Raw genomic sequence first — 27,817 nt, 5'->3', positions numbered from 1 at the left:
AGAATATGGACATTATCATTTACCTTCACCGCTCCATCCGCAGCCCTGGCAGAGTGCCCGGCACACAGCAGAGCTCAACACATATTTGCTGAATGAATGAAGGATGCTGGCCCATACCCGCCCTGGGGTCGGTCCCACCACCACCATCAGAGGAGCCGAGAAGGCGGCCTGGGGCCAGGGGCTATGCCTCCTCCCACCTGAAATCAGTCTCGGCCAGGACATCAGGACAGCTCCTCCCAGGACAGCTTCACAAACAGATTGAGTGGCGAGCTGGGTAAGAGGCGGTTCCCCCCAAACCAGTATGGGAAGAGGTCCGGGGCCCGTGCCAGGCTGTGATCAGGAGAGGGGTGGGGCAGGGTAGGAGGAAGGACTTGGACTATTTTTACAAACTCACTCCCCAAAAGACCACATTCTTGCTCTGGTGAGTCAGAAGCACATGGCTGGGACTGGGGACAGGACCCTGAGGCCCTGGAGGCTGCCACCCTCAGTGGGCAGGTGAGGGACGCTAGCAGACACCCGGTTTTCCAGGGAAGGGTCCCAGGAGCCCCGGGCTGGCAGGCCACAGATGGGGGAGGAGGTCTCCCTGTCAAAGGCCACAAGGATCCAGTCTGGCTCCAGTCTCCTCTGGCCCAAGCTTGACCTCTGTCTGGACAGGAAGAAATAACCTTTGCAAAAGTCGGTGTTAAAAACAGCTCAGGAGTTCCCGTCGAGGCTCAGAGGAAACGATCTGATTAGCATCCACGAGGACCAGGTTTGATCCCTGGCCTTGATCAGTGGGTTAAGGATCCAATGTTGCGGGGAACTATGGTGTAGGTCCCAGACCTGGCTCGGATCCTGCGTTGCTGTGGCTGTGGCATAGGCCAGTGGCTACAGCTCCGATTTGACCCCTAGCCTGGGAACCTCCATATGCCACTGATGCAGCCATAAAAAGACAAAAACAAAACAAAACAAAAAATCCCAACAACAATAAAAATAGCTCAGGCCACCCAACCCAGGCAGGGCAAGCTGGCTGGGTGGCATCTGAGGTCTCCAGAAACTCAAGGGCCCCAGGGTACCCAGAGGCCTCAGCCTCAACCAGCATTTAAGATTCACCCCCTTCCCACTGTGCCGCCCTCTGGCAGGAAAGATGTGGCCGTCTGTCCTCCTACCAGCCCCCAAAGGTGGGGGGGGCATCCACACGTGGAGGGGATCGGCCCCATTTTACAGAGGAGGAAACTGAGGCTCAGAGAGGTAGAGAGATTTTCCCAAGGTCAAGAAGCTCATCAGAGGCAAAGCCATGATTAATTTTTTTTTTTTTTTTTTTTTTTTTTTTTTTGCTTTTTTGCTTTTTATAGGGCGGCAGCAGAGGCATATGGAAGTTCCCAGGCTAGGGGTTGAATCGGAGGTGCCGCTGCCAGCCTACACCACAGCCACAGCAACGTGGGATCTGAGCCGCATCTGCGACCTACACTGCAGCTCAAAGCAATGCCAGATCCTTAACCCACTGAGCAAGGCCAGGGATCGAACCCATGTCCTCACAGATACTGGTCAGGTTTGTTGCTGCTGAGCCACAACGGGAACTGCATGTCCACGTCTTCCTCCTGTAGCTGGCTGCCTCTCCCTCAACAGGCCAATGGATCCATCCCACTCCCTTGCAAGGAACTTCACACCTGAGAAGGTGCTGCCTGGGGCTCTGGGAAGGGAGCGGAAGAGGCTGGGCTGGAGGTGTTGGGGGGAGAGGGGGTGAGTGGCAGTTTCAACCATGAAATAGATTTGTCCTGGGTAGAGTCAAATCCTGGACTATGGCCCCCACAGGGAATGGGCACCAAACATGGGTCCTCTTTCATTATCAGCTTTGGCAAGCGCTGAACTAATGCTCTCCAGCCCCATATCTGGACTCATGAGGGACCAGGTAACTCAGATGCCACCCAGAGCCTGGTCCTACAGAGAATTCCTCTGTTCATTCCCAGCAGTCCCTCTGCCCTTAATACTGAAACCGCACTAACTCTGTCTGTGTCCTGCTGTCCACGGAAAATGGGGGGCCCACTGCACTCAGGGTGTCCCCATTCTGACACAGTCTCTGGTCCTGCAGGGTATTCCTTGGGTGGCCCTTTTGCCACCATGATGCCACAGGTATGGTTTTTAGGAGTAAGCTCTGGGATCAGACCTGGCTGGGGTCTGGTGGCCTATCTGGTTAAGGATCTGGTGTTGTCACTGCTGTGGCTCAGGATCCCTGGCCCAGGAACTTCTGTGTGTTGTTTTGGGTGTGGCAAAAGAAAAAATAAAAAATCTGGTTGGGTTCCAGCTCTCCACTTACTGATACAAAGACGTTTCACTGTTCTGATCCCTGGTCCCCTCCTCCACAGGAAAACTCTGAGAATCCCCACTGTGTAGGGTTGTTACCAGGATGAAATGAGATAATAATTGACATAAAATGCCTTGCTGAGAGCCTGGAATACATGAGGTGCTCAATAAATGTTTGTTAACTGAATGAATGAATGACCACCTCCTTCTAACAGGACAGAAGCACCATCCTCCAGAGCCTTTCTGGGTCCGTGCAAGTCAGCTTAGGAGGCAACAGTCCCTCCTGTGGCATGTGACCCTGCAGTGGCCCCACTGAGGACCAGCAGTGCCCATGATGTGCTCTGGGACAGTCACGAACTTGGCATAGCTATGAGGCTGAAACTCAGCTATGCAATCTCCCCAAAGCCTCCACCCACCTCCTGCCCCCTTTTAAAGTCAAGATGCCAGGAAAGGAGGTCACAGTCAGGAAAGGGGAGGACCCCAAAAAGAGACAGCGATACTGAGTTCCCTTAGTTGGCGTGAAACTCAGCAACGACAACAGCTCGGTGCACGGTGCCAAGAAGGCATTCCAATTGCCTGAATTCGTGTGGTCAAGCAGAGGCGGGGCCTCCAGCTGGCTGTGGACGATCCCCTTATGTAAAGTGTCCTGGCTGGAGAATCAGTCCCAGGGAGAGTTGCAAATACCAGGATGCTTCCATTTCCTTGCTTGAACTCAAATGTATTCTGCTAAATTCAGGAACAGCAACCCCGCTCCAGGCAGCATCCTGATAGCGACCCCCAGCCTGCCCATGGCTATGACCCGACCCTGCATCAGGAGCATCCTCGAGTGACCTGTGGAAAGAGACAGGCCTGGGAAGGCAGGATCCAGGGCTCTCCTCCCTACTTACAGCCAGCACACGGAACAGGCGCTCCGAAACGCTAGAAGGGGGTCGGGGCGGGGGGTGGGGGGGGTGAACGCGTGCATGGACACCTGTGTATTCCCTCCCAAGGCTGGGTCTCTGCCAGGTTCATCTGCTGTTGTGGCTCAGCGAGTTAAGAACCCAACTAGTGTGCACAAGGATGCAGGTTCGATCCCTGGCCTCACTCGGTGGGTTAAAGGATCTGGTGTCACACGAGCTGCAGTGTAGGTCAGACGCAGCCTGGAGCTGGCGTTGCTGTGGCTGTGACATAGGCCAGCAGCTGGAGTTCCCATTCAACCCCTAGCCAAGGAATTTCCACGGGCCACAGGTGAGGCCCTGAAAAGAAAAAGAAAGGAACAAAAGGATCTGACCGAGAGCCTGTGGCCAAGGTCTCGGTCAGAGGACAGCGACACGGTTCCCCTTCACATTAGGATGCAAACCAGGCAGTGAGCGACAAAGGCCACGTCTTCCGCAGAAGTGCCGTGAAGGTTAGAAAGGAGGTCTCCAGGCCCCGCTGTCTCATCCTGGGGACCCGCAGCATTCGGGGGAAGGCAGAAAGGCCAGTCTTTACCTCTCTGGATCCACCTAACAATATCTCTTCAGCATTCCACAGATATTTATGGAGCACCACTGTATGCCAGGCACCATGGAAGGTTTTGGAGATTTGCCTCCTGCCCTCCTGAAGTCCATGGTCCCACAGGGAGCAGATGGTAAGCAATCACCGGGATCCACGCACGGTTACAAACCAGGATAAGCACCACAGGGTGAGGGGACATCCCAGGGCTTCACTGACACGCACGCAGAGGATCAAACATTCCGACTCAACCCTCCAAGGACGGATGCTGGTCCCCTGCGCTCCACGTGGTCACCTGAGGACCTGCCCTCCACTGTAATTGCACAGAGCAAGGGGACACAAGCCCTGACAATGGCCCCGTTAATTTAGCCAGAAGCTCTGCCTCTGTGTGGCCTTGGCCAAGTCGCACAACTGCTCCGGCCCCCAAGGGCCCTCCCACCTCCCAACGGATGTTGGTATTTTAAACCAAACCCAAGGAATATGGGATGTTGTGGGCGCTTTTTTCCTCTTTGGCTTTTTTTGGAAGGAGGCAGGATTGGGTTTCAAGTTTTCCATCCCATCTTTACACAATTACGGTTTTACTGCTCCATCTAAGGCAGTGGTTCTCAACAGGGGGCGAATGTGTCATCGTCATCCCCGTCCCCCACCCCCCCACCCCCACCAGGGACATTTGGCAGCGTGAGGAGACATCTGGGTTGTCACAACCCGAGAGTGGCGGACACTAGTGGCATCTACAGGGTAGAGGCCAGGGATGCTCTGTACATCCTACTGGGCACAGCCCCGCCCCCACAACAGAGACTTATCCGGCTCAAGTGTCGACAGTACTGAGGCAGAAAACCCCTGGTCTCCGGTCATCTGGTCAAGTCCTTTGAGGATCTAGAGCAGATACTGGCCTGTTACTGCAGGGTCGTGTTACTGTTATTAGACACAGGGACACGGAGACCAAAGTCATTGCCACTGGTTTCCATGGCAGGTAATACCAGGCTCCAAGTCTCTAAAGAAACTGCGTTATGCTCTGGTTATTTATTTTTGTAGGTCTCCCCACCAGACCGGGGGCAGAGACCACGACCTACTTGTCCCTGTGCCTCCACCACCTGGCACGGCATCTGGAAGACAGGAAGTGGGCAGCAAGGGCCAGAAGGAAGGAGAGGACGGACTGCAGCCTCTTCAAAGCAGGGGCCACATCTTCAGCCTCCCCCAGCCTCAGCACCCAGCACGGTTCCTGGCACCTAGCCGCTGTCTTCTGAGTTCATGAATAAACAACCAGACCCTGAGGCCTCCAGGGCCAAGGGCGAAGCACCCCCCCTCCCCCGGACCCCTGAGCCGAGCCTAGGGCACCACTCAACCCTCTATAATTATCCATGAAGCATCTCCAGTCTGCTGGGCTCCTCCCCAGGTGCCGGGCTGGGGCAATGGTCAGCGAGACAGACCTGGCCCCTGGTCCTTAGAGCTCAGTCAGGCAGGGGAAGGCGACTGGCACGGGCACCAAGCATAAACAGCAGGCTGTGCTTCTGCGGGGGACACCTGGGGGCCTCTGGGAGCTCCTGGGAGTGGCCCTGAACTTAGGTGGAGGGGGGGATGTCAGTTAAGGCTCCTTGAAACAGTGACAACAGCATAAATAGTTCATCCTGCAAGGCCTGGGGCACGGGAGCAGCAGAGAAAGGGAGGGAGGGAGACAGGATGCTTCCAGTGGGAGTCAGGGCCCCGGTGCTGCCCTGGCTCGTCTGTCGCCAGCCACCTGGCCCAGGTACTCACTCGTCCACGAAAGCAGCACCGAGTGGGTGGCATCCAGGCCCAGGCACTGGGCGCGGGAAAAAAAGGCAAACAGCTCCTTGAGTTGCCCAGTGCCACCAAGGAATGAGGGCCAAAACCAGCATCATAGCATCAAACGCTTATCAATTGCTTCCTAAGTGCCCGGAGCCGTTCCAAGCCCTTTACTCCTGTAATTACTTTCATCTTTATGATAACTCTAAGAGACGAACTATCACCCTCCCATTTTTTCAGATTAGGAACCAGAGCACAGAGAAGGTGAAAATTGCTCAAAGTCACACAGTAATATATGGAGGAACTAGGATTTGGATCCTGGGCCATCTGGCTGCAGAGCTGTGCCTTGAACCCCTACAGTGTTTGTACCTCCAAACCTCACCCACAGGCCAGCCACCAGCCCCTGGGTATTGCCTGAGAAATGCCCAGGTGAGCAGGTGGAACCATGAGGTGGGGGGGAAGCACATCAGGAGGAGAACTTGGGGGACGAGCAAAGTGCTCCGACCCAGGGGTCCCCAGCGAGGGTTCCAGCTATGCAGCCCCCTCCCAGAGCAGCCAAATGCAGACACATCAAGTCTCACTGGGCATCCTTGTCCAGAACCACCTGGAGGCCCAGGGCAGGCATGTTACTGCGACCACCAGGGACTCACACACACCGAGCCAGCCACCACCCTGGAGCAGGCACCCAGGCAGGCTCAGCTCGAGATTCAGGTCCCACTGTGCCACCCATGTGCCAGCCTCTGCCTGAGCCAACACCCTCCCCTCTGCATGTCTGATGCCGGGACAAGCCTGGAAGGACCCCCTTAGGGCTGGGAGTTTCTAACCTGGCTCCTTTAAGGATGCCGGCGGATCAGAGCAGGCTGGAGGATCTGCTGCAATTAGCAGTACTGGCCCTGCCACTGTTTCTGAGTCAAGCATTCTGTCTTTTCCCACAATCAGTCACTCTCAGAAGAAAGGGATCTTTGAGAAGCTGAAATCCAACCTGTCAGCCAACAGATGGGTGGGTCAGAGCACAGGCTTTGTTGCTTTTTTTGGCCACACCCGTGGCATATGGAAGTTCCAGGGCTAGGGATCTAAACCGGGCTACAGCTGCAACCTATGCCACAACTGCGGCAAGGCCAGATCCTTAACCCATTGCACGGGCCGGCAATCAAACCCGAGCCACTGCAGAGACACTGCCTGATCCTTAACCCACTGTGCCACACTGGGAACTCCCAGAGCACAAGCTTTGAAATCAGGCAGCCCTGACTCCAAACCCTAACCCCACAACCTAGCAAATGTGTTACTTGACCTCCATGGGCCTCGGTTTACTCATCTGCAAGCTGGGTGTAATGACATCCCTGAGACCCAGTTAGTATACATACTCATTCATTCATTCATTCATTTAATCCAGGTTTATTAAGCACCCCTGTGAGCCAAGGACTGTTCTAGGTGCTTGGAATAGATCAGTGGACAGAAGAGAAAAGGCCTCCCTGCCTGATGGAGCTTACTGAGCCCAGGCCCGTGCCCGGTGCAGCATGGCTACTCCACGGATGCCCCACCTCCACCCAAGCCTGAGTCATGGCCCCACATCAGATTCTCACATTTGAACTGCTCCTTTGGCAGAAGACTCACATTAGAAAGTGAGCCTCTGAGGTTTCTCGGAACAAGGCTCCTCCCTCCTGCACGGGACCCCTGTCAGCCAGCCCGCATCCCCATGTCAATCACGCCCTCGTTAGGATGCGTTCCAGGCTGCCACTGGCCCTCTCGTTAGTTCAACAAATGCTTCTTGGGTGCCACCACGTACCAGGGGTGGCCCACCCTGGGATGACATCTGGGTTGCATCTCCTCCTGGTCAAGGTCAGGGCACACATGTGGACATGGCAGCCTCAGTTCACCCACAGGGACATTGACCCACATCGCCAGCGTGCATGGAAAATCAAGGCCACCCCTCCAGAAGTAGGTCCTGGGCTTGCCCGCTAACACGTGTGAAATCAAAGCGACAGGAATTCACATGAAATCCCGGCTACTGTTCCCACTCGCTGGGACTCACACTATGATTTCCGAGATTCTAGTAAAACCAGGAGCTGGAGTTCCTGCTGTGGCGCAGCAGAAACAAACCTGACTGATATCCATGAGGATGTGAGTTCAATCCCTGGCCTTGCTCAGTGGGTTAAGGATCCGGTGTTGTCGTGAGATATGATGTAGGTCACAGATGCAGCTCGGATTCCGAGTTGCTGTGGCTGTGGTGTAGGCCGGCAGGTGCAGTTCAACCCCTAGCCTGGGAACTTCCATATGCCATGGCTGTGGCCCTAAAAAGAGAAAGAAAAAAAACAGGAGCCATGTGTGCAGCTTCACCTGTGCCTCAGCGTGGAAAGCCTGGCCCCTATGTGACACTCAGGCACTAGTGAAGCACCGTGGCTGCGTCTGCTGGCCGCTCTGAAGTGTCTAGCACTGTGCCTGGCATCTAACAGGCATTCAATCAATGTGGGTTGGATTGAACTGAGTCAGGAAATGGAGGCTCAGGAGTTCCCGTTGCGGCTCAGCAGTAACAAACCCAATGTCATGGTCAGAAGTAACGAACCCAACTAGTATCCAGGAGGATGTGGGTTCGATCCCTGGCCTGGCTCAGTGGGTTAAGGACCTGGCATTGCCATGAGCTATGTACGGTGTAGGTGGCAGAAGCGGCTCAGATCCTGCGGTTGCTATGGCTGTGGTGTAGGCTGGCACCTCTGATTCAAACCCTAGCCTGGGAACCTCTATATGCTGCACCTGCAGCCCCAAAAAGCAAAAAGAAAAAGAAAATGGAGGCTCAGAGAAGCAAAGTGACCGGCCCAAGGTCACACGCGGGAGAGGGGCAGTAAGCCCCACACCCAGGTCTGCATGGCTCCGATGCCCCTGCTCGGCCTCACTTTGAACTTCTCCAGGTTGGAGCAGCTGCGGTCCAACAGCCGCCTAGCCAGGAGCCCTCCCAGCACAGGCTTCCTGGGCAGAAGCCACTGCCCCTCCAGGCCCCCAAAAAGAAGAGGTGAGCACTGCATGAGACCTTATTAGGGAAAAGTAAAGAAAGGAACGCCAAAGTGCCCTGGCGGGCGCCTGCAAAATGTTCCTAGGCAGGCCAGAGAGGCCAACAGCCCAGGGGCCCACCCCAGGCGGCTGATGGAACAGCATCAGGACCCAGCCTCAGGCTAGCGGTCAGGCTGGTTCTGCCACCAACTCCCACCAAACGCTGGAAAAATCACTTCTTCACCCAGGCTTCTTCAGATTCTCCGGGTCTGATTTTCCAGGGGTCTGGGCTGCCACTGCCCACAGGGACGGGGGTAGGAAGGACCAGGTAAGAGCCAACATCTCCTTCTCTCCCAGATCGAGCTAAGCCCATATCCCACCCGCCCCGCTGCAGCGCTGACGCTCCATCCTGCCCCATCCCCAGCTGCCTGCAGGACCGCTGCACGTGGCTCCTGGGCTGCTGGCATCACCAGGAAGCGGTCTTCGCTTGCCTTTCAGACTGCTGGTCCCTTTCAGCCTTAGAAGACTATCCCCAAGCACCTGCTTTACGCCAGGAGCTTTGCGAACACCGTGTCCCTTCCTCCTCGGGATGCCCGATGAAGTATGAGTTATAATTCCCGCCTTTCCTGTCATAATTCAGTTCCTTTCATGGCTCAGTGGTTAACGAACCAGACTAGGATCCAAGAGGATATGGGTTCGATCCCTGGCCACCCTCAGTGGTTTAAGGATCCAACTTTGCCGAGAGCTGTGGTGTGGGTCACAGATGCAGCTCGGATCCCACGTTGCTGTTGTGCTGTGGCTGGGGTGCAAGCCAGTAGCTGCAGCTCCAATTCGACCCCTAGCCTGGGAACTTCCATACACCACGGGCACAGCCCTAAAAAAAAACCAAAAAAAATCCTGTCTTTCAGAGGGAGCTGCCGAGGCTGAGCCAGACAGAGACACCTGCCCAGGATCACGCAGCTAGCAAGAGCCAGAATGCAATCACAGGTCCTGAAGCCCCAAATCTGTGTTCTCGTTTCCCCCCCCCCTTTTTTTTTTTTTTTGGCTTTTTAGGGCTGCCCTTGTCGCATGTAGAAGTTCCTGGGCCAGGGGTTGAATGGGAACTGCAGCTGCAGGCCTACACCACAGGCACAGCAACGCCAGATCTGAGCCACATCTGCAACCTACACTGCAGGTTGTGGCAACACCAGATCCTTAACCCACCAAGCGAGCCAGGGATCAAACCCGCATCCTCATGGATGCTGAGCCTCAACGGGAACTCTTGTGTTCTCATTTTTCCTCGTATGTCAGCTCCCAGAGGACAGGACCTGTGGCTGGGCCCTGTACCGCCTTCAAGAGGAGGCCTATTTGATTGGCCAGGTGGTTACTCCCAAAACCCTGCCCAGGCCCTAGGAGAGCTTTGTGTGTTGCAGACAGGATAACCTCCCTGAGATCCTGCCCACAGCATCACTGCACTCAGGTGCTGTGGGCCTGGTCCTGCCTGCCAGGGACCCCATGCCATCCTGTCCCCACTTTGCAAAAGAGGAGGAGCCAGAGAGCAAACCTCAGCATGCGTGACACACGCAGCATGCTGGCATGCCCCTGGCAGCAGCAAGGAGACAGCGGGCTGGGGAGGGGGGAGGATTTGCAGGGAGACCCTCCCGGGTCCAACCCCAACTTCCCCCCACTAGCTGCATAAACCGAAGCAGACCTCCTGCACTCTCTAGGCCTTGGTGTCCTCCTCACCGGGCAGTGATGGCAGTAAAGGCAGTCACGTGGACAGAGCAAGTGCCCTTTCTTCCCCCCGGAAGGCGCCTGCCCTGCCTGGCCACCAGCTGGGGCGGGAGGCTCAGAACCTGGCAGTCCCACAGGCAGCCAGCACCAACAGGTCTACATCGGGGCTACATCTCTGGAGTTAATATTTACCTGCTTATGACCCAGATCTCCTGGGGCATCGGGCATGCCTGAGTCGCTCAGCCCTGGGAATGCAACCCCAGCGGGAACAGGAGGTGGGAGAGGCAGCGTGCTGAGTCCAGAGCCCCCACGGACCAGTACGACCCTCGCCCGCAGCACCCAGCCCTCTGTCATGTGACATCCCATCTTCACAGGATCCCAGAAACAAGCAAAGGCTTGTGAAGGGGGAGCTGGGACCAACAGACGTGACCCTGAGCCCAGAGTCTGAGGGCTGTGGAGGTCGTTGTCCACACCGCCCTCACCAGATGGAGATTGAACTCTGCTGGTTAAGACCCAAGTTTTCAGGAGTTCCCGTTGTGGTTCAACGGTAGCGAACCCCACTAGTATCCATGAGGATGTGGATTCGATCCCGGGTCCCGCTCAATGGGTTAAAGATCCATGGGCTGTGGTGAAGATCGCAGAAGCAGCTCGATCTGGTGTTACCGCAGGTGTGGTGTAGGCTCTGATTCGACCCCTAGCCTGGAACTTCCATATGCCGCCGGTGCAGCCCTAAAAAAATAAAAGACCCAAGTTTTCAGACCTCAGTAATACGCCCAGGACAGAGAAGGATCCCCCAGACTCTGTGCTCCTCCCAGAAATCCCTCGGGGCATCAGCCCCCCACTTCACAGATGAGAAACCTGAGTCCAGAGCCGGGCTCAGCTTGCCAAGGTCTCTGTAATTAGTGAGAGGGAGAGGTGGGATTCGAACCAGGCCTTCTGGCTGCAAGCACCCCAGCCTGACCGCCTCCAAAACGCCACACTTCAGCTCACCTTTACCAGCTGCTCACCAGCGCCAGGCCCTGCTCTAAATGCCCCTCACATGACAACTGTCTTCATTCCAGGCACCGGATGAGGGAGAGGGTGGCATTTATTCCACTGGACACACAGCAGCCAAGGGGCGGAAGTGAGAATCAGAACCAGGCTGATTCCAGAAGCTCTTAGCTACCCTGCGTCTTCTCAGAGCCTACGGCACCCGATCTCCCCACCCGCCAACCAAGGCTGAGCCCCTAGACTGCAAGAGAACCCCAGACCTGGGAAGGAGTGGTGGCTCAACGAGGTTTCACAGCTCGGATCCGCTTACACAAGGAGAGGAGTGAAGGCCGAGGAGGCCGAAGAAGGGGAGAGCGGGGGGGCCCCCTCGGTCCTCGCTATGCCCCCCCTTCCCCAGCCCAGGGAGCTGCACCCTGTCCAGGGCCCACCGAGCCACAGGCTTCTCAGCACAGCCCACAAGCCCATCCCTTCTGCCTGCATTTCCCCATTTCACCGGCAACAAATGTTTGCTGAGCACCTACTGTGCGCCAGGCATCATGGATAAATGACCATGGGAAACAAGAGACGGAACCTGAGCTTCAGGAGCAGAGGAGCCCCCACCTGCCCCAGCAGCGAGGACCCGCCTTCCCCAGTGAAAGGCCCTGCCTTGGGCTGGAAGCCGTGCCCCACCTCATCTGCCTGGGACCCTCCCGCCTACATTTTTCTTTCTTTTTAGGGCCGCACCTGCAGCATATGGAAGTTCCCAGGCTAGGGGTCAAATCGGAGCTACAGCTGCCAGCTGTAGCTCCAAGCTACAGCCACAGCAATGTGGGATCCGAGCTGCGTCTGAGAGCTACACCACAGCTCACGACAACACTGGATCCTTAACCCACTGAGCGAGGCCAGGGATCGAACCTGGATACTAGCTGGCTTTGCTTCTGCTGTGCCACAACGGGAACTCCCCACCTACACCATGAGACTTAACACAAGCCAACTTCGGGGAAATATCACAGGATGTCCCCAAGGAGAGCCAGCCACTCGCCCCTCTGAGCAACTAACACTCTGGGTTGGAACTGCTTGCTTTGTTTTCCGACTCCCCCACCCTCCTGAGTTCCTTGAGGGCAGGGATGCTGCCCTCATGTCTGTCTCTCTAGTACCCAGGGCAAGGTCCTCAGCACATGGGAGAGATTCAAGAGTAATGGGTGGATGGGTGGATGGATGGATGGGTGGATAGATTCATGGATATGTGTACAGGTGAATGGATGGGTGGGTGGATTAATAAAAGAATAAGTGAATGGGAGTTCCCGTTGTGGCACAGTGGAAATGAATCCAACTAGTATCCATGAGGATGTGGGTTCAATCCCTGGCCTCCTTCGGTGGGTTAAGGATCCAGTGTTGCCATGAGCTGTGGTGTAGTTCGCTTCAGCTCCAATTCAACCCTTAGCCTGGGAACTTCCATATGCTGCAGCTGCGGCCCTAAAAAAGCACAAAGAAAAAAAAAGTGAATGAAAAAAATGACAGGAGTCCATAAGCAGTGAGCAGACGTCACTGGGCTCAGACCCCTACTGCAACCTGGAATTTACTAAGCTCAGCTACGCAGGAGGCCCGGCTTTGCCCCGTATTTAGTCTGGCCCAACCACTCTCCATCCCGTGTTTCCCCAACCTGGCTAAGAACCCTATGTGATCACTGTCTGTCTCCTTCACCAGCTGTAGCATAGGTGACATAAAGTCCGAGACTGTGTCTGGCCTAACAGTGACGTCCTCAGTGCCTTCCCCGGACCTAGACCACTGCAGGAACAAATGACAAACCAATGAACAAAAGCCCCAGGGAGCTTCTTAAACCTGGAGCTTTCTGGTCCCAGCCAAGATCTGCTGGTTTAGAATCCCTAAGAGTAAGCCTCAAGAATTCCTATTTTGGAGTTCCCATCATGGCTCAGTGCTTAACAAACCCGACTAGTATCCATGAGGACGTGGGTTCCATCCCTGGCCTCGATCAGTGGGTTAAGGATCCAGCGTTGCCATGAGCTGTGGTGTAGGTTGCAGATGCAGCTTGGATCTGGCGTTGCTGTGGCTGTGGTGTAGGCCGGAAGCTGCAGCTCCCATTCAACCCCTAGCCTGGGAACTTCTACATGCTGTGGGTGCAGCCCTAAAAAGACAAAAAAAAAAAAGAAAGAAAGAAAGAAAAGCTATCTTCCTGGTGAGCACACCGTTCCATTACACGCAAAGCAGCCAACTCAGTGTCTGGCACACAGTGGTGCTCAATCAATGCTTAAATCATAAGCTAACCGTAGGGCTCTCTGAATTGTTTTCTCAATTCATTCTGTCTCTTATCCCAGTGACAGAGGAAGGGAAACAGAACACAGAGGCAAACATCTGACTCTCCCAGACTCCCAGAAACCTGAAATCCTACACTTGCGGATTATTAGAATTGGTAGAGACCCCAGAATCTCTACCAGCCCATTTTGCAGAAGAAGAAACTGAGGCTTCGGGTGAAGTTAGGGGCAGGATGAAATAGCGCCCAAGCTCTCCTGACTGGTTTGAGGAGGAGGCGGGGTTAGAACCGGTCCGGTGTTCTTCCCGAGACGCTGAGGGCATGACAGAGTGGAGGCTGGTGTCCCCAGGATGCTGGGATTCTTGTCCAGAGTTGGCTGTAAGGTAATGCTCGAGGGGCCTAGGCCCACCGGGGGCTCCAGGGCTTTGTGATCAAAGGGGTTAGACTAGATTGGGGTGCCCCAAAGCAGGGTGAACACAAAGCTGGAGCCCCAGAAAATTCTATCAGGTGATTTCCTGAAGAAGTTTGAGAGGGACCAGAGGGGTTTCAAGGGAAGGCTCAGAGTCAGCTGGATCAGGGTTCAAGTTCTACCACTTACGAACTGTGTGACTTTGGGCAACTTACTTAACCCCCTCTGCTGCCCCGTCTGTAAAATGAAGATAATAACCCTCCATACCCACAGGACTGCCCCGAAGAACGGAAGGAAGATAACCCATGGAGCCTGGCACAGCCGAGGCCCTCAGCAAACATGGGTTATTTTTTTCAGTCTCTTGGGAGCATAATTACTAGCAGCCCTGTCTCACAGATGAGGTAACCAAGACCCCAGAGAGGCAAGACCCCTGCCTGGAGTAACAGGGCTCACGTGGAGCAGGGCCCCCGCCCCTCCCAGCCCCAAGAGTGAGGCCTCCACCTGGCATCCATCAAATACAGCCCCCCCCCCCCAGCACGGACCGCCTCCTTTCCTGGCCTCATGTGACCTGGCCCTGCCCCAGAGAGTTTTCCAATCACACTCCGGGGAGGAGGCCAATTCCCTGGGAAACTGCTCAAACATGGGGCCCTGGCGCCTGGGAAGGCTGGCTCCTCCCTCCCAGAGGCACCACCCTTTCTCTGAGATGATAAGAGAGCCACATCTAAAGGCACAAGGGGACCTGCAGATGGTGACATTCAACGGGAGCCTCCCACAAGCCCCTCCCTGAAGTCACTCTCCACCTACTTCCATCCTTGACACTCTGGTTGTGTCACTCGGAACCAGCCTGAGCCCAGACACCGTGATATGCTGTGTGACCTCAGCAAGTCACTTAACCTCTCTGCGTCTCGGGAACCTCTTTAGAAAAGAGAAACGTGCAAAGTTTGGGAAGCACGAAGGAAGCAGCCGAGTTCACAGAATGACCTAGAAGCTGGCCTGGAACAGCCCCAAAACGTCTCCCTGATGTCCCCGTCCCTTTCCACCAGGACGAAAAGTCCTAGCCATGCTGCTCACGTCCCTCCCCAGCAAGAGACACTCGAAAGGCTCTCCATGGTCAAGATAAAGTGTATGCTCCTAGCACAGAGCTCTCAAGTAGCAACGCCGCTGCACCCTCCTGACCAGCCAAGGCCCTAGCATGTGCTCAGCCCCAGCCTCTGAACACGCCTGGACCCGTCCCTCTCCCGGAACCAACTCTGCCTCTGGGCTGCTCTGCTCAGCACCCCCTGGGAAGCTTCTCTGAGCCCCTAGGCCTGGGTCGGGCACGATCCCCCCTCTGTCTGTCCCGTCTGTCTTACCCATCTGTCCCCCCAAAGACAGAGAGCCACCGTTTCACTCATCTCTAGCTCCCAGCCCAGTGCCCTGTTCCCAGTAGGCGCCCAATAAAAATATGTTGGGAGGAGAGGAACGGGAGGACCAGCAAGTGAAAACAAATTAACTCATTCAGGAGCTCCGGCATCCTCCCCCGTACACCGGGCATGTCGTGGGAGAAGCCCGCTGGCTCCCAACTCGCCCCACTTCTGTAGCTGCAGCACTCAGTTAGCGTAAGGACTTGCTGAGCTAAACCTCTCCGAGCGCTCAGCTCAGTGCCTGCCACAGGGTGGTGAGTTCCAAAGCTCCCGTCGTGGCTCAGCAAAAACGAATCTGACTAGCATCCATGAGGACACAGGTTCAATCCCTGGCCTCACTCAGTGGTTTAAGGATCCTCTGTGGCCATGAGCTACGGTGTAGGTCGCAGACATGGCTTAGGCCCCACATTGCTGTGGCTGTGGTGTAGACAGGCAGCTACAGCTCCAATTTGACTCCTAGCCTGGGAACCTCCATATGCTGCAGGTATGGCCCTAAAAAGACAAAAAAAAAAAGGTGAGTTCCTTGCACTTGACCTCTGGGGAAGAAACGTGGGAGGTGGACGAGAAATGGGGCGCTGAGCTTCTGCTACAAGGACTGAATTCCCTGGACACCACCCTCCCAGCTGGCTCAGATGCTGCCCCCAGCTGCCAGCACAGGTTTCAAGCCCTGGCAGCCCAGTGCCCTGGAGAACGTGAGTCCCGCAGAGTCAGGAAACGAAGGCTCAGCCCCACTGTGCCATCTCAGACCAACCACCAACCTCTCTGATCCCTTCCCTCTACACCAAGGCAGCTTGTGGGGACCCAGCAATCTCCACCTGTTCCTTTAGTGGCTGCAGAAGGACCTCTGCCAGGCTGGGCAGTCTTGGTGGGCCCTTACCCCACCCTCCCCTGGTCAAGGTTTCATTGAGAAACATGAGACCGTCCCCAACATCCCCTCATGTATAATCTAAATCCACCCCACCTTCTCCCATTTCCTAAGAGCATCCCTGCTCCCATCAAAGGTCAACGCCTCACCCCGCCAGCCCCGCACCATCGCATTGGGTACCACCCTGTCTCCTTCGCCTAAAGATCTGATCCCATAGCTGTCCCCGTGTGTCTTGTTCCCTCTGGGGGCAGTCCTGGACACCAGCAAAAGCCACTCTCCTGGGTGCTCCCTCTTCCCCTCCAGCAGAGGCATCTCTTCCTAACTCCCCTTCACTCAGCCAACATCTCAGTGCTGTCCACACACACCCTCTCTCCTTGTTCCCCCCTGTCCCACAGCCACACCCACTTCGGATTCCAGCCCCATCATCTTCCAAAAATGTAAATTCTTTATTTCAAAGCCAGAGAAAACAGAAGTAAGAACCTGACCAGTGTCCATGAGGATGCAGGTTCAATCCCTGGCCTCGCCCAGTGGGTTAAGTATCCAGTGCTGCCGTGAGCTGTGGTGTAGGTTGCAGACACGGATCAGATCTAGCGTTGCTGTGGTTGTGGTAGAAACTGGCAGCTGCAGCTCCGATTCAACCCCTAGCCTGGGAACTTCCATATGCTGAGGGTGTAGCCCTAAAAAAAAAAAAAAAAAAAAAAAAAAAAGCTTTTCTTCAGAGAGGCCCCCCGACCACCTCAAGCTGACAAATTTGCACCACTACCCCCCATGTACACCCCCTCCTTTCCCAACAACCCCCTCCTCCAGTTCCCATCACATTACATTAGGTTGTTTCCTTTGCAGGACTAATTACATAACATGCAGTTACTTTATTCACTCATTTGATTTGTCTGGGTTTGTTTCTGTTTGGGGGGGGGGGCGGTTGGCAACACCCACAGCAGGTGGAAGTTCCTGGGCCAGGTCCTGTACCGGAAACACAGCAGGAACCCAAGGTGCTGCAGTGACAATGCCAGATCCTCAACCTGCTGCACCACAAGAGAACTCCCTAATTTGTCTGGCTTTTGTCTCCTCCATCATCACATAAGATCCCCAAGGGACAAGGCTCTGCCCAATTGGCCTGCTCACTGTTGTAACAACCGCCAACACTGCCAAGCTCTGACATGGACCAGGCACTTTCCCCATTTTCCCCTAACTGAGATACAGAGGGGCCAACTCAGTTGCCCAGGTCCAGCAGAGAAAGAAAGAGGCCCCACAGGAAGCAGGATCCCCCACACCCCCTTCATGCCCTGCACAGACCCCGCCCTTTGTGGGCCCTAAATAACTACCCTGCCTGATGCACAAGGGAATCGCCGCGTCAATGACCGTCACAGACCACAATATTGAGAGAGGTCGTCTTCAGGTGCTGCCAGAAAGGGGGAATTTCCATTTTCTTCTCCTGGTATTTGCCAAGTTTTCTTCAATGGTCACATAACACATGCATAATTTAAAGTAAAAATAAACCCTTATTTGCAAAGACGTCCAAAGGTTTGGGGTAATGCCTGGGTTCAGGAATATTTTTCTTCAATTTCCAGAGACTATTATTCCTCTACTTCATTTAAACCATTGTTTTTCTAGGGAAATTGAATAAAAAGCCCGCATTTTTAAAGCTCGCTCCAAGTCTGCCCACTTCAAACAATGAAGAGGGCAGTGATGGGAGCTGGTTCCCGCCTCACGCCTTGCCGCCTTGCGTGCTAATGGCTGGAACTCAGGGATGCATACCAATAATCAGGCTGCTGCTGGGAGGGGGAGCTGGGCAGAGGCCAGGGGGGGGCACTGTCCAGGCTCTAACCAAGACGGGGGCACAACCTGCACTTCTGGCCAAGTGACCCATCGGCCGCCCCTAGTTCCCACAGCATGCGGGCCCTGCTGCCAGGGGCCATCAAAGGCACAGCCAGGCCAGACCCTGGAAGGGGTGGCACCGCGCCAGGACAAAGACACGAGGTTGAGAGCTGGGGCTTGGGGACAAACAGAACGTTAACCCACGGGGCTTCTGCTCCTCACAGCCTCGTGGCTCTGGGCAGGCAAGACAACTTCCCTGAGCTGCAAAACAGAGCTGACAAACAGCCCACTTCTCAGGACAGATGGCTGAAGACTAAACAAGCTCCCTTGAGCCCCGCCCACCAAGGTGCCCACCACCCTGTCCCTACCATCCCTCTGAGCTACGGCTATCAGCACTCTCCATAAACACGGGCCATTATTATCAGCTCTTCCCAGACAGCAGCCCTGGGGGCCCATCTGGGCTCCAAGTTCTGTTCTAGGCCTTGACCCGATGGCACAGGGTGATGAACCAGCCACATGGGTGCAAAAACACACGTCCACTCCAACAAAGAATGGCTGAGTGTGTGGAGATTCCAGACATGTGGCGAATCCTCTCTCCCTCCCTCTGCAGAAGGAAGAAAGGGGGATATGGTAGAAAGAGCTCAGGGCCCACGGGGCTTGGATTCTGCCACTTCCCCTGGGGCCTTGGGAAAGTCACTCATTTCTCTCTCTCTCTCTCTCCCTTTTTTTTTTTTTTTTTTTTTTTTTTGGCTGTGCCCATGGCATAAAAACTTCCTGGGCTAGCGATCAAACCCATGCCCCAGCTGTGATAATGCTGGATTATTTAACTGCTAGGCCACCAGGAAACTCCACTTTAAGACTCAGTTTCTTCATCCTAGGATGGGATAATGGCACCCACCGGCAGGATCAGTGTGGGAATTAAATGAATCAATGCATGAAAAATGTCATGTACAGGCATTACAGTATAAATGTGAGTTGTGTTTAGACAACTAAGCTCCTGATTACCTGCCTAAAGGAAGGGTAGACATAGCAGAGGTAATCAAAGACCCCGGATAACCTAAATAACAGTTACCTTTTTTTTTTAAGTGACTTTTATTTTTATTTTTATTTATTTTGTCTTTTTAGGGCCATACCTGCTGCATATGGAGGTTCCCAGACTAGAGGTTGAATCAGAGCTGTAGCTGCCAGCCTACACCACAGCCACAGCAACACCAGATCCTTCACCCACTGAGTGAGGCCAGGGATTGAGCCTGCATCCTCATGGATACTAGTCAGGTTCATTTCCACTGAGCCACAATGGGAACTCCACCTTTTTTTAAATTTTTGGCCATGCTTAGAAGTTCCCAGACCAGGGACTGAATCTGAGCCACAGCTGTGACATGAGCCACAAGCTGTGGCAATACTAGATCCCTAACCAACAGTGCCAGGCCAGGGATCAACCCCACACCTGTGCAGCAACCTGAGTCACTGCAGGCAGATTCTTAACCCACTGTGCCACAGCAGGAACTCCTAAATAACAGTTACTTTTATCTTTGGCTTTTCTTGTATTCTTGAGGGTAGAGAGAGGGCAACAGACCCACCTTCCCAATTCTGTATTTTTTTGGACTGATATTAAAATGAAAATCTTTTTTAAGAATCCACCAGCCACAGCTGCTGGGGCTAGAGCATCAGCAGGCTTGGAGGAAAACAAGAAACACTGAGAAAACATCAAGATCTGCAGGGGGAGGGGTGATCCACAGAACACAATGCCCTGGGCACGAGAGGCCTAGCAGGTCCCCCTGCAGGTACCCAGACGATGCTGTGTGCTCTGATTTGAGAAAGGTTCAGGACTTGCCCTGTTCTGTCACAAGCCCTGCAGGCTCCTGGTTCACCTGACACCTGAGCCAGACTGAACTTCTAAGAGCTCATGCCTCTGAGCCTTTGCATGAGCTGTTCCTTCTACTCGGCTCCTTTCCTGCTCCCCACCCATTCTTCTGCTGTAGTCTGCACACACCTCCACTGTATGTCACTGTGCACGTGCCCCTCTCCCAACCAGGGCTCTCAGACTGTACAAGAGCTACAGCCTGCCCATTCAACAGTCTGACTTTACTCTGTCTCTGAATCCATGTGGACGGGTCCTGCCTACCACTGCCTAAGCCACCCCCCCACAGCTCTCACCACCCGTGTCCTGGCCATCTCACCTTCCCTGGCCCGAGCTATCAGACCTGTCCACGGTCTTTCCTCGGGCACCATAGCCGCTTTGCCTCCCAAACACCCGGGTCATCTCGAGTGTAGTTATTCCATCAATGGCAGGGCAGGCTCTCAATTAACTGGAATTGATCCTCATCCAGGTCCCCTCTCCTTGGTGCGCGGGAATACAACAACACAGCTTCTGGAGTGGAGCGCTCATTAGAGGGCCACTTATAACCCTACCATCATAGTGGACCAAGCCCAGCCGCTGCCACACTCTCGAGGACCCTGAACCAGCCCTGGGGTATTGTCCCATCCAAATGCAAGCTCTGGGGGGGGGGGGGAGTGGGATTCAGAAGGAGATTGGGGTTGGAAGATGCAAACTCTTCTATTTAGAGTGGATAAGCAATGAGGTCCTGCTGCACAGCACAGGGAACTATGTCCCATCTCTTGGGACAGAACACGATGGACGAAAGTACGAGAAAAAGAATGTATATACGTATATATATATGACTGGGTCACCGTGCCGACAGCAGAAATTGACACAACACCGAAATCAACTATACACTAATAAAAATAAAACAAAATAGGAGTTCTTGTCGTGGCTCAACAGTAATGAACCTGACTAGTATCCATTAGGGCGCGGATCTGATCCCTGGCTTTGCTTAGTGTGTTAAAGGATCCAGCATTGCTGTGAGCTGTGGTGTAGGTTGCAGATGTGACTCAGATCTCACGTTGCTGTGGCTGTGGAACAGGCCGGCAGCTGCAGCTGCAATTCGACCCCTAGCCTGGGAACTTCCTTATGCCTCCGGTGCGGCCCTAAAAAAACAACAACAACAACAAAGAAAATGAAACAAAAAATAAATAACATAGCATAAAAAGAAGGCATGCTCCAGGGAGGGGCTGTGCCCCACTCACTGCTGGGTCCCATATGTACTGGTAAATGTTTAACAACTGGTTCTTGAGGTTTAGGGAGGGTGTGTGGGGGGGACACTGATTCAATGATTTCCAATATCTATGGTGTAAATACTCTCTACTCTCGCTGTGGCCCATTTCAAGCTACAAGGTGACACTGCTGAACAAAGTGCTGGCGAGCGATGGGCAGCAGCACACACCTTACATGCGTTACAGACTGTCCTTGACTTAGAAAGGTTCACTTACGAGATTTTTCAACTTTATGATGGTGCAATTTTTCAACTTTATGAAGGTGTGAAAGCAATACACATTCAGTGGAAGCCGTACTTGGCATTTTGAATTTGGATCTTTTCCTGGGCCAGTACAACGCTTTCTCGCAATGCTGGGCAGGGCAGCAAGCCGCAGCTCCCAGCCAGCCCCGGGATCACGAGGGTAAATAGCAGATACGCTTACAACCCAGACAGCCACTCTGTTTTTCACGTTCAGTACAGTACTCAATAAACTGCATGAGATATTCAACACTGCACTATACAAGAGACTTTGTGTTAGATGATTTTGCCCAACCAGAGGCGAATGGGAGTGTTCTCAGTACATTTAAGGTGGACGAAGCTGAGCTATGATGCTTGACAGGTTAGGTGTATTAAATATAAAACGTAGGCTATTTTCAACTTATTATTTCCAACTTTCAACTTACAATAGTTTATCAGAATCTACTGTAAGAGAAAGAAGTGATATATATGCACACACACACACACACACAAAACACAAATCACCGCGAACACATAAGTAATAGTAAAAACACAGTGAAATAATAGGGAACCACCATCTTTTGAATACTTATTACCCTTGTTTGGAGGATAATTTATTTAATTGTAAATTTATATACTACAGCCAGTTGAAACACTATAAACTTACAATTTAACAGCAGTCTTGCAAAATTCCTAAAATTTAACAATCAGCTCTCATGCTTTGGTACAAACTGACCCCAGCACACCACTGCCCAGGGCCAGGCACAGGCTAGGGAAGGACAGGTCACTCCTGGAAGCTCTAGCAGACAAAGACCCCAGAGGAAGGTGACGCTAAGGCCCTCCCCTGAGGCAAAGAGAGACCAAGGAACCCTTCAGGGACACATGGCAAGAAATGAGCTGAGACCCAGGCAGCACAGTAGAGCAGAAAGAGGACCTTGGCCTGATGAGTCTGATTCTCTTTCTGGGACTTGAGGTCAAGGACAGAAGATGAAAATCCAAAGACGCTAAAGACAAGTTTGCAGAGGCAGCAAGGACTAGGCGGTCAGGCAGACCCAGGCCTGAGACCCTCGCTGCCTGGGACCTTAGACAGTCATGTGCTGTGCTTTATCTTCCTCATCTGTAAAGTGGGTATGAGCCTATCTTCACTGCCTAATTATCAGGGCTGCTGCAGAAACAGAGAGATAGTGAACACTGAAAGGGCAGCAGAAATCTAAGGTACTATGACCATAATGTGTATATACAGTACAGATCACCCACTTTGTCTTTCCAAAACTTAAACCTAAGAAGATTATATTCTCTCCACTCTGCTCCTTCCCACTGTTTAAGAGATCATCTAAGAGCTAGCCCAGCATCCGGCACATACCAGATTCCAGAAAGATCTGTTAAGTTACCGTTAATCTGTTAATTTTTTAATTGAATTTTTTGTTTGTTTAGGGCCTCACCCAAGGCATATGGAAGTTCCCAGGCTAGGGGTCAAATGGGAGCCACAGCTGCCAGCCTATAGCACAGCCACAGCAACACCAGATCCTAGCCGCATCTGCCACCTACAGCACAGCTCACAGCAACACCAGATACGAGCTACATCTGTGACCCACACTACAGCTCACAGCAACACCAGATCCTTAACCCACTGAGCAAGGCCAGGGACTGAACCCTCATCCTCACAGACACTACGTCGGGTTCTTAACCCACTAAACCACAACGGGAACTCGTACAGTAACAGTAGGCCTTTCTCTTAAAATTAATGTGTACCTGGGCCCCGAGGAGTCCATCAAGTTTCCCTCCTTCCCAGCCTCCGCCAAAGCTAAACTGTGAAAGAGCACAATTTAAGAACCATTAGTTCTTAGACATCCACATAATCAGCAACGATGTACTGAGCACCTACTATGTGTCAGGCACTGCTCTAGGCTGGTGATCAGGACAGGCATGGTCCCTGCTGTCAAAGGCTTGTAGCCCTCTGGGAGGGGCAAAAAGCCACCCAGACCATAGCGAGGGCTCTCTGAGCATCACGAACAGAAATTCTTGAGCCAGCCTGGCTGCCCAGAGAGGAGAAGATCCCTGAGTGAGAAGCAAAGAAGGAAAGGATGGGATGAGCTTTCTGGAGAAAGGGAACAGCCAGGGCAAAGGTGCAAGAGAAACAGAAGGCAAATGTGATAGAGCAGAGACAGACTAGGGCACAACCCAAGGCCTCACAAGCCATAAGAAGGGGTCCCGGCTTCACTCTGAGAAGCTTCAACCCTCAGGCACGGGGACCATCGCCTTCCTTTCCAGTTTATGTCCCCAAGGCCTGGACACTGTGGGGCCCAGTGCTGAGTGGACAGAGGGATGGATGGATGCTGCTGACAATGTTAACAAGATTGCACAACCTGTCCGCTCTCCCCAGCATCCGAGGAGCAGCAGATGGGGCTTCGGCAGGCGGGGTGTGACTTCCCCTGATTGAAGCCTTCTGGAAGGCCAAGGACTTTGAGGCAGTATCTCAGCTCCGAAGCCAGTGGGAAGTGGGGCCCACCCCCACCACCCCCTGCTGTGGCCCAAGGCAAGGCCTCAGGCTCTCGAGGCTAAAGGAAGATTCCCAAACCCTGCCCTGGAACCCCAGCCTGGGAGAGAGAAACAGAACTAGCCCACACTCTCAGACATCAGGCCTGGCCTCTCAGAGAGCACCTTGCAGGCCCAGGAGGCTGGGCCTCATCTGCACAGGGCCCACCCGGACACACTCTTCCATCTCAAGGAGTGGCCAGGCCTGCCCGGGCTCTGTGGCCACGGCCTTCCAGCCAACCCGGCCAGCCTCTCCTCCCACACTCTTCTCCTCCAGGAGGCTGCCTCTGGGCCAGGGGCCAGGGGCCAGGGTGGGAGAGGCTGCCCTGGAACAGAAATGAGAGGAGTATCTCCTGACTTCACATAACCCCAGGGACCCTCAGGTCAGTGCAGGGGGAGGTGAACCACAGTGACAGCAGGACTTGAAGGCCGGTGAAGCAAATGGAAAGTGAAGCCCAGGGTGGGGGTAGTGATTCCCAAACTGTTCCTATGGCAACCTGCTGAGGACACACAGGGACACACACACACACATACACACACACACACACACACACACACACACACACGCACACACGCTGATGCACAAAGGCCAGGCAGGAGTCATGCCGAGGGATGGGACACCCGAGGGACACAGAGACTCTCATGGGGGGAGGGGACACACACACTAGTGATACAATCACTCCAATGACACAGAGAGACGACTTCGGCTCTGGGACTCTGCCCCCCAGAGACACCGATACACAGCCGCGCACGGAGGAGCCAAGGGTTCCGGGGAGACACGGGCTCCGGGAGTCTCCCTCGCAGAATCGGGGCACACAAGGATCCCGCAGAAGCAGGGGCCAGGACCCCACGCGCGATCGGGACCCTGGACTCGGTGACACTCTCACAGGGACGCCCGCGGCCCCGGAGAGACCCGGAGCCCCACCGACGCCCCGGCGGCGTCTCGGGAGCCCGCGGAGCCCCCAGCCCGGCGCCCCCCGGCCCCGCCCCGCGCCCCCCGCGCCCCGCGGGCCGCACTCACCGGCTCCAGCCGCTCGGCCGCGCCTTTGTTGTCCGCGCCGCTCACAAAGGCGCCGGCGGCCGCCCCGCGCCTCAGCTGCCCCGGCGGCCGCGGGCGCCCATGGCCGGGCCGGCCCAGCCCCGCGCCCCAGCCGCCCGGCCCGCTGCCCGGCCCGCCGCCGCCGCCGCCGCCGCCCGAGCCAATGGCCGCGCCGCGCGCCGCCCGCGAGGTCACGGCCCGGCCGGGAGTGCGCCCGTCGCCGCCGCTGCCGCTGCCGCTGCCGCCGCCGCCGACGCCGAGCGGCCTGGTCCAGCCGCCGCGCACTGCGCGCCGCGGCGCCGCCCCCGCCCGCCCGGCCGGCGGCCCGGCCGCCTCGCCGCGGCTGAAGTCACCGCTTAACCCCTGGTGGCCGGGCCGCTGCCGCCGCGCCCCGCGACCCCCGGGAGGCCGGGGGCTCCCGCCCACCGCCCGCCGCAGCCCGAAGGCTCCGATCCCTCCCGCCCCCCGGGTCACGCCGACCCAGCCTCTGGCTGCACGGGTGGGGAAACTGTCACCCGCAGGGGAGGGTCACAAGAGACCCCCGCACACACTCCTTCCCGCCTCGGATCCCCTCTCCCTCCCTCCATTCTCCCATCAGAGGCTCCCCCACACCACCACGCTTCCCCAGTCTCCCCGGAAAGGCCCCCAGCCCTAACCCTCACTTCCAAGAGTTCGCCCAAGGCTTCCCCAGAAGGCTGAGGGATGGGCCCCGACCCAGTCTCAGCCGCAAGGGGTCCTCCAGACCCTCCTGCGGCCTTTAGATCAGCCTCGCACCCTGGCTTCCCTTAGGCAGCCTTGAACCCTGGCGTCCTTTAGGAACCTCAGGAAGCACCATCCTGGAGGCTGCAGGCATTGAGGGCTTTGGACTAGCAACCCCTCTGCCATGCAGCTCCACTTTCCAGATGAAGACAGAAGCTCAGAGCTATAACTTGTCAAAGCTCACCCAGCAAGGAAATGGTAGACAGAACCCAGATCCTAGCACTCCCCTCTCTCTCAGCTCCCAAGCTGCCAAACTCCCCAGTGACTCCCTCTCAGAATTCCAAAGAGGAAATTGCAGATATGATGCAATTAATTATACTTATCAGGTCATTAATTAAGATTACCCCTGTTGTTATAAAACACTGCCCTGCTACCTCTCGATTTGCAAAGAAATTCACACTCAGGCTTATCAGCAATTACTCCTGGGTTGATAATTATGAGCTCTGCAGCCTCCAAAGGGCACAGGTGTATGTGGGCTGACGTCTGTGTCGGCCTGTGTTCATTGATTCAAACAGCCAGCAAAAACGTGTTTTAACTACTCCCTATTGGTCAGGCAGCAGCCTAAAGGGCTAAGAATGAAACAAGGAACTACACGAACCCTGGCCCTGCCCCCTTGGCTATCCTAGGCTAGGAGGAGACACGGATAACAGGCCACTACAGTGCAGCGAGACAAGCCACGCCAGTCCGCGCTCTCTGAAATCATCTTACTCATTGATTGGTTTGCTTGTTTATTGTCCATCTCCTCACGAGAACATAAGCTCCATAGAGCCTGTCCTAAGAGTTGTTCATAGAGTCATCCTAACCCTGGGGGCGAGGGCAACACTGGGCTCATAGTGTGTGGCCAGTAAATCTTTGCTGAGCCCTCCCTAGGTTCCAGACATCATTCTAGGCACGCAGGAGACACCAGTGAACAAAACAGACAAGGCCCCTGCCCTGCTGGAGCTTCAGTTCCAGGGACGAATAAATGATGGCTGTGACAACGACAGAGAGGAAAGTTGCTGAAATGCCAGAAAAATAGCAAGAACATCTTCGGATGTCTATCGAGTGACCTCAGGGCTCATGGTATTAAGCCTTGGACCAGAACTTAGATGTTCATGTCCTGCTGGCCCAGACAGAGCCAAATACAACTCCCTGGACCCGCATTTGCAACCTTTCAGACCTACTCCAACTCCTTCTCTATCTTGTTTCTCTTCTGGGCCTGAGCCCCCCTGAGTCCACCAGTCTGAATGCCTGCCACCTCTTCAATGGCACTAAGGCTTACCCTCCCTTCAGGAACTATCAGAAGGCCCAGGAATTCCCGTTATGGCTCAGCGTGTTAAGAATCCAACATAGTGTCCATGAGGATGCAGGGTCCATCCCTGGCCTCGATCTGTGGGCTAAGGATCCGGCCTTGCCACAAGCTGTCGTGTAGGTCTCAGGTATGGCTCGGATCCAGCGTTGCTGTGGCTGTGGTGTAGGCCAACAGCCACAGCTTCGATTCGACCCCTAGCTGGGGAACTTACATATGCCTCAGGTTCGGCCCTAAGAAAAAAAAAAAGAAAGGCCCAGAATCCCTAGGAAGCCTCCCCACATGATCTTTGTTCCCCAACCACCTCTCCTCTGAGCTCTATAGCACTCATGCTTTGGTTAGCTACATTTGTTAGCTGATTCTGGGCATGTACTGACTTGAAGCATCAGCTTAAGGGCAGCTATACCCAGGCTTGAGGGCAGAGGTCATACCTCAGGCCCCCATGGTGCCCCCAGACCCCAGCCCAAGTGAACACCCTCAAACCCTGACTAATAGAACCCTCTGGATTCACGGTTGCAATCTACCAGCTTGTGGAACAACTAGAGCATGCAGAAGCATTTTCTTTTGCCCACAGTGGTTTTGTTATTATTGTTAATTAGTTACCAACATTTAACAGTTGGAAGATTTCCCATCAATAGCCAGACTGCTGGCTTCTCTTTAAAAAATCTGAAGATCTGCCAGTGCCAGGCCCCCCTGGCCATACTCTGTAGGCCCCAAGGAACAGTGGCCCCTTAACAGTGTTCTTCCACCAGCCACCATCCTTCCCAGCCCTGACACCCATTTGAACTTGTGGTCCCTCCTCTAAATTAGTGTTTTCATTTCATTTTCCCTCCACATTCTACTTTTACAAAAAAAAAGAAAAATCACAAAACACGTAGTCGAGGATAAGTGAACCTGCAGCCCTCACCTT

The 27,817-nt window shown here is 54.5% G+C and overlaps 1 protein-coding gene and 1 long non-coding RNA gene across 31 annotated transcripts in view; one reads left to right on the top strand and one right to left on the bottom strand.

Moving 5' to 3' along the window:
- The window catches only part of ARHGEF10L (Rho guanine nucleotide exchange factor 10 like), a 165,342-nt gene that overhangs the window by 120,800 nt on the left and 16,725 nt on the right, over positions 1 to 27,817 (bottom strand). For 12 of the 30 annotated variants that reach the window (XM_021095431.2, XM_084963013.1, XM_084963018.1 and 9 more), the window contains exon 1: positions 24,843 to 25,022. The exons of 12 other annotated variants lie outside the window; for them this stretch is intronic. The gene's annotated coding sequence lies outside the window, so the exon portion shown is untranslated. Of the gene's footprint in view, positions 1 to 197; positions 304 to 665; positions 750 to 24,842; positions 25,023 to 25,803; positions 25,908 to 27,817 lie in introns of those variants that run through there. 6 more of the 30 variants (XM_084963048.1, XM_084963040.1, XM_084963025.1 and 3 more) reach the window with 5 other exon arrangements.
- On the top strand, positions 18,677 to 22,751 carry LOC146402580 (uncharacterized). The gene is made up of 2 exons (XR_014807163.1): positions 18,677 to 19,131; positions 19,321 to 22,751. It is a non-coding gene; the product is annotated as an uncharacterized LOC146402580 (long non-coding RNA).

The sequence above is a fragment of the Sus scrofa genome, chromosome 6 (assembly GCF_054392235.1).
Source record: "Sus scrofa isolate SSC_HxYL_T2T_F1_AM1 chromosome 6, Sscrofa_HxYL_maternal_Yorkshire_Landrace_v2.0, whole genome shotgun sequence".
In the NCBI taxonomy this organism is placed as follows: Eukaryota; Metazoa; Chordata; class Mammalia; order Artiodactyla; family Suidae; genus Sus; species Sus scrofa.
Note: the sequence above shows the minus strand (reverse complement) of the source record. Positions and strands in the feature narration are given on the sequence as shown.